At 47.5% G+C, this 18,385-nt stretch overlaps 1 long non-coding RNA gene across 1 annotated transcript; it reads right to left on the bottom strand.

The window, feature by feature from the left end:
* Positions 1-1,225: 1,225 nt before the first annotated feature.
* Positions 1,226-18,360, bottom strand: LOC122461626. The gene is made up of 3 exons (XR_006283642.1): positions 18,230-18,360; positions 14,705-14,714; positions 1,226-1,263 (listed from the first exon to the last, which is right to left on the bottom strand). It is a non-coding gene; the product is annotated as an uncharacterized LOC122461626 (long non-coding RNA).
* Between the last annotated feature and the right edge of the window lie 25 nt (positions 18,361-18,385).

The following is an 18,385-nucleotide window of genomic DNA, read 5'->3' as shown; positions in this document are numbered from 1 at the left end:
GGGCTAGCAGTCAAGCCCTCATCACAAGTGCTACACATCCTTGTAAACGCAGAGGCGGCGTTTCTCAGATATGCTCTGGTGGGATTTCTGAAAGCGTTGGCATTCGGCAGCTCCCAGCAGCACGGCGTGGAAGGAACAGGTGAGCTCTGCCCGCCCACGCTGCTCGGATTCTCCACTGCAGCAGAAGCCATGTGCCAGGAAGAGCCTGCTCCCTGAAGGGAGAGAGAAATTGACTCCCGGGCAGAGGAAGTGAGAGACTTGGAAGACATGGAGGCGGGTGGAGGGAGAATGGAGGATGGGCTCGGAGGAGCCCTGGTGAAACTTGGTCAGTGCCCGGGGAGCCAGATCCTGGAGGCTCTCTGGGGTCAGTTATCCTCTCACTTACTCCAGTGTTAATCAGCGGATAGTGTGTGAAGGCAGTATGAGTGTAGAATCAGACCCTTTGTGGGGAGTTCCCACTGACTTCACTGGGAATCCCATGTGTGGGCAGAGGTGGGATCAGCCCTGGAAGTTTGACATCTACCGCCTTATTGGAGTTAAGAATTCCTTGCCCAGATCATTTTTTTAAAATATAGATTCATCCAGGAGTCATTTCAGAGCCCCAAATTCCCATCTTTACCCCCCACACCCATCTCCTCTTGGAGCAGATTTCTCTGTATCCTCATTAAAGTGCCACGGGAGCCTAATCACCAAATTCAGCGCTGCTAGGACCTGGCCTTGTCCCTTGTTTCCCTGGAGTGCTTTTTAATTCCAGTTTGGGCCTACACTCAGCAGAACCCAATACCGAGGCTAACTCCACTGACAATAGCAGATGCTGGAGAGTTTGCATGAGAGCACATCTTAGCGCCCCTGGTCTAAATCCAGAACAACCCCCTAGGCTATAGCCTACCTGAGATCAGAACACGGTCCAGACAGCCTGGTCTGGCGCAGATTTCCAGCTGAGTTTTGCAGAGTCAGCAGATTTGGATAATCAGGGAGCACCTGGAGTTTTGCTTCTTCAGATTGAGCCTTGCCACGGCTGGCAGATTCCCCCCTCACTCGGATTTATTAACGTAATTAATAATGGGAAGGCAAATGTCAAAGCTGATGCAGTCCGCAGGTGCTCTTGGGCTTCACCCATTGTGTCTGTTCTTTCCTAGGCACCTACTTCCCTTTAGGAGATCGCGGAATAGACTATTATGGTTCTGTTATCACTTAACGTTCAGTCTGGCTTGAAGTGCAGCCATCTGACACCTCTTGAGCGAATACCTCCACGCTCTTCAGCTCTGCATAATCCTTCTTCCCAAAGCCCCCAGTGCTTTCAATTACTCAGTCTCCAATAAGACTCTTAAACCAAACAGCTGGAAGACGATTCCCTAGTGCATGGCTAACCAGTAGCTAGTCTCTGGATGGATTTAAATCAATGTGCTTTAAGTGATAGAGAGTTGAGTGACAAGCCTGGAGGAGTGTTAAGTAGAATCCCCCTGAAAGGGAAATTTACTTTCCCTCTTCTCCATGACACTATCTTGTTACATAGAAAGCTTCTCTTTGACAGCAGAAATATTGACATCAGCCAGCAGCGGGAATGAATGGGGCTGCATTCAGAGCATTTGTGTATGCATATGGATTTGGCCATATTGAAGGCACAAACATGATTAGCTTTTCTGGTTTGGATGGCTCCACGTAAAACTATGCATCCATGCGCCACCCCTGCAGCTATTTGCAGTGCCTAGGGACTGTAAAGTGGGCAATATCTTGGCTTATCTTTCATCATTTATTGGCAGTGATACCGCTGAATGGCTCTCTGGAGGCCATCCAATCAAACAAACTCACTCTTGCCTGCCAAGACGGTGATGGTTAGGAACAGACATCGCTAATTAAATGTTAGTTTACAAGCTGGCATAGAAAAGTGGTCGTCTGGCAGCGATAGCAAAGACCTGGGAGTCAGGATGCCTGGGTTCTACTCTCAGTCCTGCCATTGACTCCCTGGGTGAGCTGGGGTGAGAGTGACTTCACCTCCCTGTGGTTACCCATCTGAAAAAACTCAGTACAGGAGTGGGTGGGTGAGGTTCTGTGGCCCGCAACGTGCAGGAGGTCAGACTAGATGATCATGATGGTCCCTTCTGACCTTAAAGTTTCTGAGTACAATAATATTTATTGGTATTCCAGGAGGGGGTTGATATTTAATAAAAGGCACTTCGCTGAAGGACACTAGAGAGGTGCATGGCAGTCTTATTCTTGTAAGAGATGTCAGGCCTAGCGCTGAGCACCTCCTGTTGGGTGCTGCACCCTGTCAGCTCTCATTGAGGATGTTCATGAGGGGAGGCAGTGGGGCCTAGTGGATAGGGGACTAGACTGGGAGTCAGGAGCCATGCATTCCGATTCTGGCACTGCTGCTAGCCTGTTGTGTGAGAAGTTTCCCCGCCCACACTTTGTCTGCTTATACTGCCAGGTCTTTGAGACAGTCTCTCGTTATGTGCCTGGACAGGAGCTAGCACAGTGGGGCCCCGATCTCGTTATGTTAGCGTACTACAAATAATTAAGCATCATCATCTCCGCCACCTGGGGCCTGGCAGGATTGGGCCCCTTCTTACTGACCAGGACAGGCCTGCTTCGGCCTTCACCCTGAGAGATGCTGAGCTCTTGTAGTTTTCTCCCCTGTCTCTTCCTTGGTGCCATCCTTTACCCCCGTGCAAAGGAGGTGGCAGAACAGTAGCCATTTGCACCCACTTCGCATTCACTTAGCACAGGTGCAAATAACCACACAAGGAGCAAGCCTGGGGTTGTTCAAATCTGCGCTGCTGGTTTGGAACCATTGCTGGTTAGTCAGCACATTTGCTAGGTGGGTAAACTGAGGCCCAGAGGAACATTGTGTCTTGTCATGCAGGGAGTCGGGAGCAGAGCCAGAAATGGAAGCTAGCAGTCCTGCGCCAGGCCTGCCAGAACCACTCCGTCGCTGAGCTGCAGGGGAAAAGCCGTACCTGGACCTCCACTTGAACGGAGCTGATGGGTCTAACAAGCAGGCTGAAGCATCCCCTGGGCAGAGCTGAATGCAGGGTGCCTGCTAAATGAAGCACTGGGCAAGGGAAATAGAAAACGCGTAAAGGAAAAATACAGTTAATTTCTCCCCGGTTGGAGTGACACAGTGTATTAGAGTCAAAGCCAAGTAACTAACTGGATCTGAGTGCTCTGCTGGCACACATAGAAATCTTAAACCAGATCCCCAGTCTGATGGAAAAGAAGGGGGAACAACTGGGTAAGACTCTCCCCCGGGCCCCATCCAGTCCTCAGGGTCCTGCTGCACTCGGCAACATACATGGAGAGGGGGAAAGAGACCTGGGTGCCCTTGAAGCCAGCTCAATGAGCCCTCTGCTCAATCTGCCGATGTGGTCAAAAAAGCAAACAAGGCGTTAGGCTGCATAAAGAGTGGGATGGCGTAAGGCCTTTCTGTGATCAATGGTGCAGCCCCATCTGGATATTGTGTGCTGTGCCGGCCGCCCCTGCTCCAGACAGAAGCTACAGAAGTTGAGGTGGGCTCAGAGAAAGGTGGAGAGAATGATGAAGGGCTTGGAAAACCTCCCCTATGAAAAGAGAATGGAAAAGCTGGGAATGTTTCCCTTAGAAAGGAGATGAGTACGAGGGGACAGGATAAAATAAATAATGACCTGTCTAGAGCAGGTAGCTGGGAGCTTCCGCTCTCCCTGTCTGGTGAAACAACAGCAGGGTACTGGGCCAGGCTCAGGGCTCTTTGGCGCTACAGTAATAGAAATAACAGCAGTGTCCTGTCTTCTAACAGTAGCCAATGCCAGGTGCCCCAGAGGGAATGAACAGAACAGGGAATCATCGAGTGATCCAACTCCTGTCGCTCATTCCCAGCTTCAGGCAAACAGAGGCTAGGGACACCATCCCTGCCCATCCTGGCTAATAGCCACTGATGGACCTAGCCTCCGTGAACTTATCCAGTTCTTTTTTTAACCCTGTTATGGTCTTGGCCTTCACAACATCCTCTGGCAAGGAGTTCCACAGGTTGACTGTGCATTGTGTGAAGAAATACTTCCTTTTGTTTGTTTTAAACCTGCTACCTATTAATTTCATTTGGTGACCCCTAGTTCTTGTGTTATGAGAAGGAGTAAATAATTCTTCCTTATTTACTTTCTCCACACCAGTCATGATTTTATAGACGTCTATCATATCCCCGCTTAGCTGCACTTGCCTGCATTTTCTGCTATGTCAGTTAAAGGTTTCTAAGAGTTTTACAGTTTCCTCCTGTGTTTGTTTTCCACTCAGCACCCGTCTCCCTCTGCAGTGATTTATCGCAGAGTAGGAGTGTGTCTGGGCTGAAAGCTTCACAGTGGTATGCAAAGTATTTGCTCAGAGATGCTGCTCCTCACAGCCAACCGCTTTGCTTCCATCACTCACTACAGACGTGATTGTAGAGAAAAGGTCCTAGCTTTTCGACTTGCCTTTTGCAACTAACTTCTGGAGCTGGTGTCAAAGCTAGGCCTGGAAAGCAGTGGACGTTCCATTCCTGCTAATATTTATTCATTTTCGATCACTCCTAATGTCGTTTGTCGTAAGCCCAATTTGTAGCCAAAAGTTGTTCCGATCTCATGGCTGTTCGCTGGCCTGTGTAAATGACTGGATGGGTGTGTTGGGGCACTCACCGCACACCAGCACCAAAGGGGTTAAGGTGGCAGGAGAGGCCATTTAGCGGTAGGCTGCACCTCTGGGGAGCTAAGTGGCAACTGAGAATGAAGCTTACCTGGGCAGGAACAGGTCGGGGGGCTTCTATAAAGCCTAGAAGCTGAGACTAGAGGAGGCTGGCAGTGAGGTGAGCCTGCAGTCACACTCCCCGATACAAGGGGGAGAGCAGGAGCCTGAAAAAGCTAGGGTAGGAAGCAATCCAGGGCAGGAGCAGTGAAGTCTGAGAGAGTGTAGACCTCAATTGCTGGTTCCAGGGTCCCTGGCCTGGAACCAGAGAAGAGGGAGGGCCCAGGTTCCCCTACCAGCCACTGCAAGAGTGACGTATGGAGTGGGTATGGGGACAGCTGAGACTTTGGGGAAGGAGACTCTGGTGATACCCAGGAAGAGAAGGACAACGGTGACTTGGCCGGAGGGCTAAGCCACGAAGGAGACAAGTGACAAGTGAGAGAGGGGCTGCAGAGCAAGTGACTGAGGCAATGGGTGCAGTGTGGACAGTGGCGAGCTAATTCCCCAGATGAGCCACGAGGGGGCACTGCTGAACGGTGAGTAGTGGACCCTGTTGCAATGGGGCTCAGTCAGCTGTAGATGTCAAAGTTTCCACGTTACGAAAACCATCCACAAAACGTGGCCCCTTTGTGGGCAGGCCCAAAAGTCAAGAAGGGGCAGGTCATGGAGAGCGAACCTCCCCCCCTTGCTTTGAGGATCTCATCCCAAGCCATGGCTGTAGCACATTGGTTGGGCAGTGTAAGATGAAGCTTGCACTCCCTGTGCTGTGGGGGAAACTGAGGACTTCAGTCTTCAGGGCTTTGAGATCCATAGATGAATGCGGTCACGTAAGTGCAAAGCATCTTGGGTAAGATTTTCAAAGGGAATTGAACTCCCACTGATTTCAGTCGCAAATCGCCACCTACGTCCTTCAGGCTCCTTTCAAAATCTCAGCCTGTGAGCATTAACCTTCGCCCAAGAAACTGCGGATAAAAAGGTCACCGGCTATAAACTCTTCCCCCTTAATAATGTTCGTGTTCCTCATAAAGGGCCTGAAGCTTGAGTCTCCAGTTGTGTGTGATATGGCAGTGCCGTTAGGGCAATCGGAGCAGAATGCTGAGCAGCAAGCCGTTTAGGAGGATAGTGTTCTAAAACAGGCCACGGTCAATTCAAAAGCTTTCTGGCAGCTCTCTCTTCATTTCCAAGATTTCTATCTTAGCAGTCCTGTGAAAGAACAGATTAGAGTGGATAAATTGGATGGGAACTTCTCCTAATGGTTCAGCAGGGCTAAAAAAATGCTCCCCAGCGTTATCCGACGTGCTAACACCCACACAGATGCTTTCACTTTCTTCCCAGCTGCAGACAGAGCACTTCAGACTGTGAACGTGTTAAGAGATCACAAGAGAAGCAGGATTGGAAATTTCAAAAACAGACTCCAACGAGACACTGCTGAATTGGAATTAATTTGCAAACTGGATACAATTAATTTAGGCTTGAATAGAGACTGGGAGCGGATGTGTCATTACACAAAGTAAAACTATTTCCCCATGTTTATTTCCCCCCCCCCCCCCCACTGTTCCTCAGACGTTCTTGTCAACTGCTGGTAATGGCCCACCTTGATTATCACTACAAAAGGTTCTCCCCCCCCACCCCCTCCTGTTGGTAATAGCTCACCTTAAGTGATCACTCTGGTTACAGTGTGTATGGTAACACCCATTGTTTCATGTTCTCTATGTATATAAATCTCCCCCCTGTATTTTCCACTGAATGCATCTGATGAAATGTGCTGTAGCCCATGAAAGCTTATGCTCAAATAAATTTGTTAGTCTCTAAGGTGCCACGAGTCCTCCTTTTCTTTTTGCAAATACAGACTAAGACGGCTGCTACTCTAAAAATGGAAGTGGTTTCATTGATTCGGAAGTGGGTGGCTCTTCCTTGTGGGTCAGCGCAGACCCCCTGGGGGGTTATTGTTCTGCCAAAGTTGCTGGAAAGAAGACTGTAAAACCAAAGTCCTGATTTTTGTAAAGGGACCGCTCAGTGCCACAAAAATAAGTCTGCTCATTCGATTGCAGGCTGGGAACTTGCTGCTTTATTTAACTGGATCACAACAGAATGGGGGAGGTGACGTGGGGTCTCCCACTAGCTGAACAGAAAGTAAGAGAGAGGAGGAACTGATATCACCACTTTATTATGCCAATCACTTGTGTTCGTTAAAGATCTCATCTCACTTTTTGTAAGAGCAGATTTAGCACACAGCTTGACATTTTTGAGTTCCCTTTGGCTGGGTTGTGGATGGGGTGTTTAGAAAGATGTTATTCCTCCGGTGATCCTAGAAGCGGGACATGAACAAATTACAAATAATGGGTTTTTTTAAAAAAATAGTTTATCTAGCACAAATGCCCCAGTAATTATAAATACATGGGCTCCCCAATAAGGAATAGAGGTGTAGCATGTTATAGTTACGGACGTGTTTAAGTCCAGTGTTGGTTAGCAACCTTTTGTTAGGAACCATTCCCTTTTGGGGAATGTAAATTTTTGTTACGCTAGGCTTGGGGACTAAAAGGCAAAGCACCGATATATACACGAGGTGAGGTCAGGTAAATGTTGTTGCACTGGGGACTGGGTAAACCTTGGCTGAAGCTAGCGGTCGTAACAGCTGCCCTTCAGTCAGGAAAAGTGTCAGAAGCAATTAAGCAACTTTTGGCACAAGATACCTGAAACAATAGGTGCCACCACTCAAACCACAGACCACATGCAAAGCCAGTCAGAAACTGAGGGGCACGGGTGGAGGGGTTTTGCTCTGGGTTGAGTGCAAATGTAGAGGATGGGTGGAGGGGGTTGTGTTGTTGGTTGGGGGGGGGGTTTGGGTGGGACTGTGCCTGTGTAAAACGCCACAGAAGCAGACAAAGAAGGCAGTGGAAAATGAAGGGCAGCTAGAGAAGCCCCTGACCCTGAGAGAAAGCTAAGAGAGAGAGAGAGCTTTTTGGGCAAAGAGCTGGCTGGAAAATGAGGCTTGGAATAATGAACAAGGAGGCACTCGCTCTTGTTCTCTGAGTTCTCCTGTGTTCAGGGAAAGGATTTTCTGTGCATTGCTTGTAAATAAACAGGATTGCATCCACAGGTGCGACTTTCTTCTTTCCAAGTGGGTGCTCCACCCCTACTCCACCCTGAGGGCCTGCCCCTGCTCCTCCCCCTCCCCCAAGGCTCCACCCCCTGCTCCTCTCACCCGCTGCCGAACAGCTAATCGGCAGGGCCTGCTGAGCAGCTGATATGTGGGGGGCTGGTGGGCGCAGCCCCGGAGCACCCATGGAGTTGGTGCTATGGTTGCATCAACGAAATACCTGACTTGTAACATCAGTTTCTCCTCCTAGTGAAAACAACCCGCAACACCCTAACTATTGGCTAACTATTTGAACCAGAAGGGGCAACAATATGAAGTGAACTAAGAATCAGAATACTTGGTCCATTGGCTTGGCCCATTATAACTCAGCACAAAGTTAGGATGTGAATCCAAGCCTTCCCCAGATCAGAAGAGTGTCTGGAGCTGGGGATTTGGTCCAAGCCCACTTTTGAATATAAGTAAGGCTGGCTGATGATTATTAAGCTGCATGAGATAACCTAACCAAAATCTGAACAACTAAATTTCCTGGAGGCTCAAAAAATTCTGGTTAACTTGTTTATTATTTTAAATTCTAGTTCAAACTCTCTGCACTTCTTGTTTCTAGCAGAAACCACTGAAATATTGCAAGACAAATCTGTTCTGGTGCAATTTTTATTTTATTTTATTTCATGATCAAAGGCAGAAAATAATCAGACCATGGCAGGAAAAAGAAAAGAGACCTTTGCTGTGAGGTTTCTGGCTTAGCTTTGCAGCCCCACAATTAAGTTACTATGTATTTACTCACGGAGATCAAAATCTGACCCAAAGTCTCTTTCTAATTCTGCCACTGACTTCGTGTGTGACTTTGGGTGAGTCATGTCTCCTCTCGGGGCCCAGTTCCCCATCAATAAAATGGAGATACCAATCCTGAGCCACCTCCCAGAGACCCAGGCTGTGAACTCTTTGAATGCATGGGTGAGCAGTTACTCACATGAGAAGCGCTGTTGATTCCAATGGGGGTGCGGATGCAGCTACCCACTCCCCAATGCGCTTAATGGATTCTCAGTCTAGCCCAGGGATCTGGAGGGAATGAATGGACCCGATTCTCATTCACACTGATGTACGCTGCACTCACTTTAGGGCCCCTTCGTAACGCCAGAGTGGTTTAAAGGGAATTAAGCCCAGATGCTCAAACTATTTAGACTCCTCATTTCCATGGGGAAGTTAGGTGCTTAAATACCTTTGAGCTTCTGTTGCTAAAGCGCTTTGCGATTCATCTTCCAAATTGATTTAGGAATGGCTGCTCCAGCTCCTCATTTAGGGATGGGTGTGGGTGCCTTTCATTCTGCAATCTGCGTATTAATTTAAAAAAAAATCATTAGGATGTGAACTGCGCCGTCCTATTAACTCGGTTACCCAGAGACTAATTGTCAAATGACAGCTCGGTGTTGGTCTTGTTCGGCTGCGTTCTGAGCAGCAGCTATTGCTCTGAAAAGGGGATTAGCCCTGTGCTGTGAAATACGGGAGGAAGAAGAGAGCAGGAATCTGATTAGCTGCGATGAAAACTGGTGGGAGAAACTCAAAAAGAGCTGTAATGAAAGATTCAGCAAGCTGAGCGCCTATTGTCTAATCACAGATTGGGTGTCTGCTGAAGACACTCAGTTAGAACCGGTGAGCTGCACCTCTCCGCTGGGCCATTCCACGCAGTTTCCTCATGCTGTCCATCTATATACACACACAGAGATACAGGGACTGATTCTTCCCTCACTCACACTGCTGCAACTCCATTGATTTCAATGGAGTTACCTCTGATTGACATCGTTGTCAGCAAGGGCGCGATCACGTGCCTGGGGTCTTCCCTCATTTCTTTAAGTATTTCTTTGGAGCCATGCAGAGTTTTGGTCAGAGGGATAAGTCCTTCTGCAGTTTAAGGCACCAAATCTGAAATGCCTCTGGCTGCGGAGGATATGAAGAGATGAACATGTTTGTTCTTTCCCCGTCGGGCACAATAAATCATTCCTGCCATTGGTCTGAGAAGCTGTCTTTCCCTCGTGCCTGTCCAAAGTCACCACACTGGCACATCAGCCCTCAGGATGCAGCTGTCTATTCATAGAGGCTTTTCTTACCATTCAGTGTTTTCTGAGCTGCCGTTCATGAAGGGCAGCTATACGCTGGAAGGTAGAATACTTTCCAGGGAACACAAGTATATGCCTAGGACCAGAGCAGACAATGGCTGGTGAGGCAAAAACAACCCCCATCAAAACCTATCATGTGCTGTGTGTGTGTGTTTTAAAAGGAGAGGCAGGTGAATAAATCAATCGCTGCATATTGTGGGAAAACTGGCCAAGAATTTATTCTCTCCCGACCCCATCACAATGACTTGGGCCTGAGTTAGACCGTAAGCTCTTTGGGGCAGGGTCTATCTTTGCATTCTGTGTTTGTTCAGAGCCTGGCATATTTGGGTCCTGTCCCATGACTCGGGTGTGGAAATCTCCTGGACGAACCTCACGGAATTAAGGTAAAGTATTTGAGGAGCTCACTGTATTAAAAATGCAAATGTTTGTGTGTTACTGAGACGTTACTAATGTGAACCTTGGGAAGTATTATTAGCTGCAGAGGACTCTTGGAAACAATGTGCTAGGCAAAGTCAAGTAGGATTTCCAGGAAATAATTTGGGGGTGGTTATGCAAAAACCCAGCCTTTTGGAGCTCTGCCTTGGGGAGGGATTTCTTGCTTATGAATTACCTATTCTCAAAGACCCAAACTGCACGAAGGATTCATAGGGGTGCTTGTCCTGACCTAATAGATGTTATGAACTTACGACTGCAGAAGAAAACCCTACTGGGGTATGAAGGAGCCTTCACCAGCCAGAGCCTTTGCTGGAGTTGGGGTGATCACTGGTAAGCTTATTAGCACCTGGGTAGGTTCTTTTATTGTTTGAATATGTTTTCTCTGTGGTGCTTTTATCTTAAGAACAAACGTACCAGCTTAGAAACTTCAAACTGCAGCAATTACATTGTTCAGAGTCTCTGAAGAGAAAGCAAAGCATAGACAGTGGCCTGTTTAGGCAGTCTGGCTTGCTGGGGATATCACAGTGTAGGCAGGGAACGGTGAAGCCAGGAAATTCATTTGAGTGTTTCTCATCAGTTCTTATCCATATTTTATCATCTTCCATCCTCTCCTCCTTACTAGGACATAGACAATCTCCATTAGTAGGTCCTCCCCTGGATGTCTCTGGCCGAATCTTGTGCTCCTCTGCACCTGTTGGCTTTCCCCCAGCCCTTAGTTTAAAAACTGCTCCACGACCTTTCCCAAAGGTTTTCCCAGTTCCTAATAAATCTAAACACCTCCTCCCTACACCATCGTCTCATCCACGCATGGAGACCCTGCAGTTCTGCCTGTCTAATTGTCCCTGTGCATGGAACTAGAAGCATTTCAGAGAACGCTGCCAGGGAGGTCCTGGACTTCAATCTCTTGTCTAGCAGCCTAAATTTGGCCTCCAGGACCTCTCTCCTACCCCTCCCTATGTCATTGGCTCCTCCCCAGCACTACACATAAGTCTATCTAGATGTCTCGAGAGATCCGCAACCTTCGCACCAGGCAGGCAAGTCACCATGCAGTTCTCCTGGCCATCACAAACCCAGCTCTCTATGTTTCTAATGATCAAATCACACATTACTAATACCTGTCTCTTCCTAATAACTGGAGTTCCCTCCCCCGGAGAAGTATCCTCAGTGTGAGAGGATACCACAACATTATCTGGAAGGAGGGTCCCAACTATAGGATCATTTCCCTCTGCTCCAGTTGGATGTTCTCCTTCCCTGAGGCTTTCATCCTCCTCAACAGCACAGAGGCTGTCAGACCGAAGGTGGGACCGTTCTTCTGTGTCCCGGAAAGTCTCATCTATGTACCTTTCTGTCTCCCTTAGCTCCTTCAGCTCAGCCACTCTGGTCTCCAAAGCTGACACATGGTCTCTGAGGGCCAGGAGCTCCTTGCACCGAATGCACACATACGTCACCTGCCCATAGGGCAGGTAATCAGACATGCTGCATTGGGTGCAATAAACTGGGTAGCCCCCACTCTGTTGCTGGACTTCTGCCTGCATTCTCTTTTTACTCCTGCCACTGGTTCCTTTGTTGTTGTTTTGTTTTTATTGGGGGGTGTTTTTTGGCTGAAGTTTAAAGAGTATTAAACGTATCTAGCCCCCCACTCTCACTCCCCCGGTGAACTCCCTCGCAAAACTCCCCTGTTAGCTGCTCCTGTCTGCTATCTCCTCTGAATTGCCTCCCATTGGGGTGAAGTTATTTAAAAATCTGAATTACAAATACAATTCATCAGAGCACTATGTGCGTTGAGTATGGCACCTTACAGCAGAAGACCATTTGAAGTCAGAGTGGAGTCATTTCTGCCTCTCACGCAGGGTGTGTGTGTTCGTATCTAAAGACATGATCTAAATGGGAATTCCCAGAAAAACCAACAAAAGATATTATCCAGGGTCTCAACTGGCAGGTAATGGAGTCCCGGGAGCTAATAACTTCATGCCCTTTTGTTGACTGGCAGCTCTAAAATTGAATGTCTCTGGTTCTTGCTCATGGGAGTTCAGCTTCCTATGTCTGTTCCTCCACAGACACCGATTAAACTCCTGTGCCAGTCGGTCTGTTTGGTTCATCTGCAGATTTGCCTTCCAAGCAGAAAAATCTCTTTAAACAATGATGAGCCCCTACAGCAGTCCAGTAGCTTTACTGACAACCCCTAATGTTTTAAAATCATGAGATTTAAAAACGAGCTGATTTGGAATTCTTTTTATTTGCCACCTGTATTGTGCACCTTTGGGGTTTCGTGTTCTCTGGTATTTTTCTGTAACCACGAGAGCTAGAATCTTGCTTTTCTTTCAAATGAAAGCTACGGTGCTAATGAATTCCTGGTCCTGGAACCCACCAGAGGAGAGGCAATTCTTGATTTAGCCCTAAGGGGAGCACAGGATCTGGTCCAAGAAGTGATTATAGCTGGACTGCTTGGGAATAGTGACCATAACATAATTAAATTTAACATCCCTGTGGTGGGGAAAACACCACAGCGGCCCAGCACAGTAGCATTTCATTTCAGAAAGGGGGACGACACAAAAATGAGGAGGTTAATTAAACAGAAATTAAAAGGTACAGCGCCAAAAGTGAAATCCCTGCAAGCTGCATGGAAACCTTTTAAAAATACCATAATAGAGGCTCAACTTAAAAGTATCCCCCAAATTAAAAAACATAGTAAGAGAACCAAAAAAAGGGCCACCGTGGCTCAACAACAGAGTAAAAGAAGCAGTGAGAGGCAAAAAGGCATCCTTTACAAAGTGGAAATTATATTCTAGTGAGGAAAATAGACAGGAGCATAAACTCTGGCAAATGAAGTGTAAAAATATAATTAGGAAGGCCACAAAAGAATGTGAAGAACAACTAGCCAAAGACTCAGAAAGTAATAGCGATTTTTTTTTTTTTTAAGTACGTCAGAAGCAGGAAGCTGCCAAACAACCAGTGGGGCCACTGGACAATTGAGAGGCTAAAGGAGCACTCCAGGATGGGCTCATGGCCCGCAGCCACCGCTTTCCAGCTCTGAAGGCAGCCCTGCACCAGCAGCCGCGCAGAAGTAAGGGTAGCCATACCACAACCCCCCGTACCATAACCTTGCGACCCCCTCCCCACAACTCCTTTTCGGGTCAGGACCCCTACTATCACAACACTGACATTTCAGATTGAAATAGAGGACATCATGAAATTTATGATTTTTAAAATCCTATGACTGTGAAATTGACCGTGAATTTGGTAGGGCCCTAATGATACTGCTTCTGTTCCCTGATTGGATGAGCATAATCTAGTTTTCAGTCTGGATACTCGTGTTTCGAATTCAGAATTCACTTTACGCCAATAGTCTCCAATATTCACTTTAAATTTGCTGTTTCCATGCATTTTCAGGCCAAGAAAACTCTTTTTTTTTTTGCTAGAATATGCATAGAAATCTAACACAAAAGGGTTATGGACACAATCAAAGAGAATTCAGATTTGTATGCGAACTGTTCAATCTGATATTCTTGGATTGATTTATTTCTCACCTCCAGTAGTGACCATAAGGTGTTAAGCACCTGCGCATTCTGCAATATGGGTCCAACACGGCAACCTCATTGGATCAGAACTATGGAATAACACAGTGGCCCAAGATCAGGCAGGTCCTGAAGCATCTGCCTGATTCTAAGCACCTGAGTACTAGTCCCACGGAAGTCAAGAAGTTTATTTACATACTTAACATTAGGCATGTTCTTAATGGCCTTGCTGAACAGAGGCTCAAGGAGCCACATCACAGGAGATGCAATGAGTTTTTCCTGAGGTTGCTAATCATCATACTTATATGTTGCCATTTTACCAAGGTGACTATCCACGGTATGCTCACTGTTTGGTTAGATATTCCTAGCATCAAGCAGTTCGAAAGTACTATTATTCTGTCCTATAATCACAGGCCCACACGTGAACAGTTATCATTAAAACCAGAATAAATTCCCCTGCTCATTCTCAGTGAGGGAAACGTTTGATTCTGTGAACTTCCAAGAATGTGAGGTCAAACAAGTGGGGCCAGGTTCAAGTGGGTGTAAACTGCTACCTTCCTGATTTGGAAGCATTGTACACTCACTCTCTATTGGTGTAAAGGATGACACCAGCTGCAGGCTAATTCCAAAGACTGCACAGTAGTTACACTAGAAATAAATTTGGCCCGTTGTTCCTAGTGTCCTCACTGCTTAAACCAGTGCTCATCCCCCGGTTTGGGAGTGCTGTTTACGCGTTAGTGCAGTGGCTGGATAGCAGGATGCCTGGGTTCTTTTCTCAGCCTTGCTAGTCAGGGTGATTTTATGGTTAGCACAGGCATGTGGGAATTAGGACTCCTGAGTTCCATTCCCACATCTGGGGGGCTACGTCGATAAATAATTAATCCCTCCCTGCCATGGTTTACCCATGGCTACAATACTTGGCTACCTCACAGGGACGCTGAGAAACCAACTCAATATTTGCAAAGTGCCTTGTTTGGAAGGTGCTGTGTAGATGCAATGCACTGTTGTCGTGGCATCTCTTTATCTGCATCACAGACCACAAACACAAAGGAGCCCAGAACTAACTCTCTCTCTCTGCTTAGAACTCTTAACCCAAGGGACGCCATTGTGTGTTTCTTACTTAGCGTAGGACATCCAGCACAAGGCTGGATAATCCCTGGGGGTGCTTTATAAATGCATGTCTTGTTAGGAACAGTGTGGGGGCATCACTTAAGACCGATTCATCAAGATCCCCTTAGAAGGAGATGTATAATATGATTTTTTTAACCCTCTAGCAATTCTGACTGTTCCCCTTTATATATAATATATAGTAAATGATTAATATCTCACTTCACTGACAGTCAGGTCGTGCTCTCAACTCAGAGGGAAATTAAACAATTTACCTCCCCGCAAGTGCCATATTTTCCACAGTGACAGTGCAGAAAACTGTAGTGGATTCAGGAGTCCATTCCATGACTGCTGAGGTCAGGCCAGGCCAGAGTGCATGCCCTGTGTGAGGACACTAGATGTACCCAGGTGGGAGGGCCAGAGAGAACCACAGGGTCTGTCTGTGTCTGGCAGCCTCCCTAAAGAATCCTCTTTATGTTCCTTACAGCAGGCAACAGTCTCTTTGACTGAGAGGGACAGCAGTGACCCAAAGCAGCCTCATACAACATAGCTAGAGAACACCAGAAACCGCAGCCCATACCCCAAAGGGCCAGTTCCCCAGCAAGGTAGAGGAAGGAAGAAAAGCAAGAGTAACAGATGCAAGTACCAGAGAAAGGAGCGGCTAACTCTTTTGATAATAGGCCAGCTGAAAAAAAATGGACCCTATGCATTCATGGAATGATTCCCTGCATGGGGCACTGACTGGGTTTGAACTTGGGACCTTCAGCGCCAAAAAGTGGGCCTGAACTATATGAGTTGATAGAGCAGCTTTACTATCTACCTGGAGTAGTAGGCTTAGCCTTTTGCATGGCGTGGTCACCATATGACACCCCACCCCATGGCAGTGTGTTACATAAACACATGCACACACGTGTGTGCTTGTATCGACACATATGTACGTACATGCATTTGGGCATGTGTGGCTGTGTGTTGATATGCATTCCTGACTCTGGGCATGCATGTCCATATGTGTGAGAGTGTGTTCATACGTGTGTGTTCATATAGAGGGGACAGATAAATCCTGATCCCTTGCCTAGGGAAGCAAGAACACACTGCTCCACTCAAAAACCATTTTCTTCTGCTCCTTCCAAGTAAAGCTTCCACTGGCCAAACCTGCGTAAATGGTGTGCAACGTTTTTATGAATCAAGCCCTTAATCGGGCATTAGGATTTCTGTGCACATCCTTCAGACCTAACAGCCCTTTAATAAATTCATTACATTAAGAGTTAATTTACAACACGCGGTTTAGGACGAGTTCTCGGCTCTTTGCCGGGCTCTTAGCCCAAAGCGAGAGAAGCGCATTAACAACTCAAATGTATTCTGCATTCGGGGGAGGAAAAAAACCCACCCCCTGATACTTAGCCCTGCAAGGGAGACTCTGGGTAGCAGAACAACAACACAGTGGTGTGATGGGACCACCACCGACTTCATGAATTTTAGATGCCTGGAAGAAATTATCTATTTTGCTGGATCCTTGCTGGGCTCAATCAGTCTCTCCATGGTTGGTGACAATTAACAGCCAGTGTGATGCGAGGGGGATATTTTAAACACTGTTTGACACCAAGCCTTTCCCCCCACCTGTTCTGACCTCCCACACACCCCTGCACTTCCACACTGCTTGGCATCTCTCGCTTTCCTTGAAGCAGAAAGCGATCAACACATCTTTCCCATGCTCCTGGCACCAAGGCAATGGATTTTTATATACCCAAACCGGGTGTTTCCACCCAAATCTCACCCCCTGGTAATGAGCTAGAAAAACAGCCTTGAGAAAGAGTTGTGTGATAGCAATGAGCAGCCGCAATCAGGTAATAGCAGCTGTCAGCGCGGACTCCCCTCCGCAGGTGAGGAGTCTCTGGGTCAACTGGGTCCGAGGGCACTTTGCTCCAAGCAGTGCTGCTATTGGAAAGGCAGCTTTTCCTGCTCTCTGTTCTGCTCAGGGGTTAGCAATTTCAGACCATTACCGTGGAGAGATGCAGAACCATTCCATAGCAGGGCAGGACGTAGTTCCAGCAGCTGCCGGTTCATGAGAACCAGTACAGACAAAAAGAAAAGGAGGACTTGTGGCACCTTAGAGACTAACCAATTTATTTGAGCATAAGCTTTCGTGAGCTACAGCTCACTTAGCTCACAAAAGCTTATGCTCAAATAAATTGGTTAGTCTCTAAGGTGCCACAAGTCCTCCTTTTCTTTTTGCGAATGCAGACTAACACGGCTGTTACTCTGAGTACAGACAAACAATGCTTTGCTTTTATGAAGCGCCTTTTGCCTGAGGATCTTGCAGAGCTTTGCAGACATTAATGGCTTTGTGGTGAAGGGTGCCAAAGAAAAACAGAATTCTCACAACCTCCCTTCTTCTTATGGCTGGGAATTCTTACCCCCATATTAACAGATGGGGAAACTGAGGCAGGGAGGCCCAGATTCTCAAAGACACCTAACTCCCACCGAATTCCAGTTAGAAGCCTAAATGCCTTTGACGGTCTGGGCCAGAGATGTTAAATGACATACTGAAGATCACAAAGCAGCAGAACCAGCAGAGTCTTGTCGGCCTTTTCTACGCTCTAACCACTGTACAAATTCCCTCTGCTCTGCACTTATGTCAGAGTTTGGCTGGCACAGTACCTTTCACACCCACCAAGGAGGCCGGGTCTCAGGCAGGATCACAGACATTAGAAATGGAAAAGATCATTAGCTCAAGTCTCTCCACCTACAATTACAGAATCTAGCTTTCTGACAGCTGTGTGATGGAGACTACCTTTGATACTAGCCAAAAGGCCCCTAAGAGGTAATGTGGTCCAGGGACTAGCACAATGGACCAGGACCTAGGAAATGGGGGTTCTAATTCTGGATCTGTTGCTGGCTGAGTCACTTCCCTTTATGCCTTGTCTATTTAGATTGTAAATTCTTGGGGGCAGGACAGTCTCTCATTACTTGCCTGTGCAGTGCCTCGCACGATGCAGCCCTGAGCTTGGTGCAAGCTTTTGAGCGTGCCCGTAACACAGATCATCACAAAGCCCTTCAACTGAGCTTGCTCCTTCTGAGTTTTCTTAACACTGACGACGTTGGCATCCTGCTTCTCTGCTTGCTGAGCGCTTGAGACGCTCCGCCAAACCTAGGGCAGAGCGAGCTGCTTGAAGCTGGCCCTCGGCGGGGCTGTCCCCTGCGGCCCAGCCCACTATCTCAGGATTGTTTTAACGAAGTGCAGATTCCTGGGCAACAAAACCCAGCATAACTAGTGTACAAAGGGCAGGGACTTAATCAACGCGAGCTTATGACCCGCACTTACTGGGAATTCCTCGTTCATGGGGAATAATTGCAATCCCCGATCCACATCACGAATGGGGTTCAACGGGTTACCCACACCTGTCGGTGTAGGGTAGACACACGCT

Source organism: Chelonia mydas, chromosome 9, assembly GCF_015237465.2.
Source record: "Chelonia mydas isolate rCheMyd1 chromosome 9, rCheMyd1.pri.v2, whole genome shotgun sequence".
In the NCBI taxonomy this organism is placed as follows: Eukaryota; Metazoa; Chordata; order Testudines; family Cheloniidae; genus Chelonia; species Chelonia mydas.
This window is presented reverse-complemented; position numbering and strand designations above follow the sequence as displayed.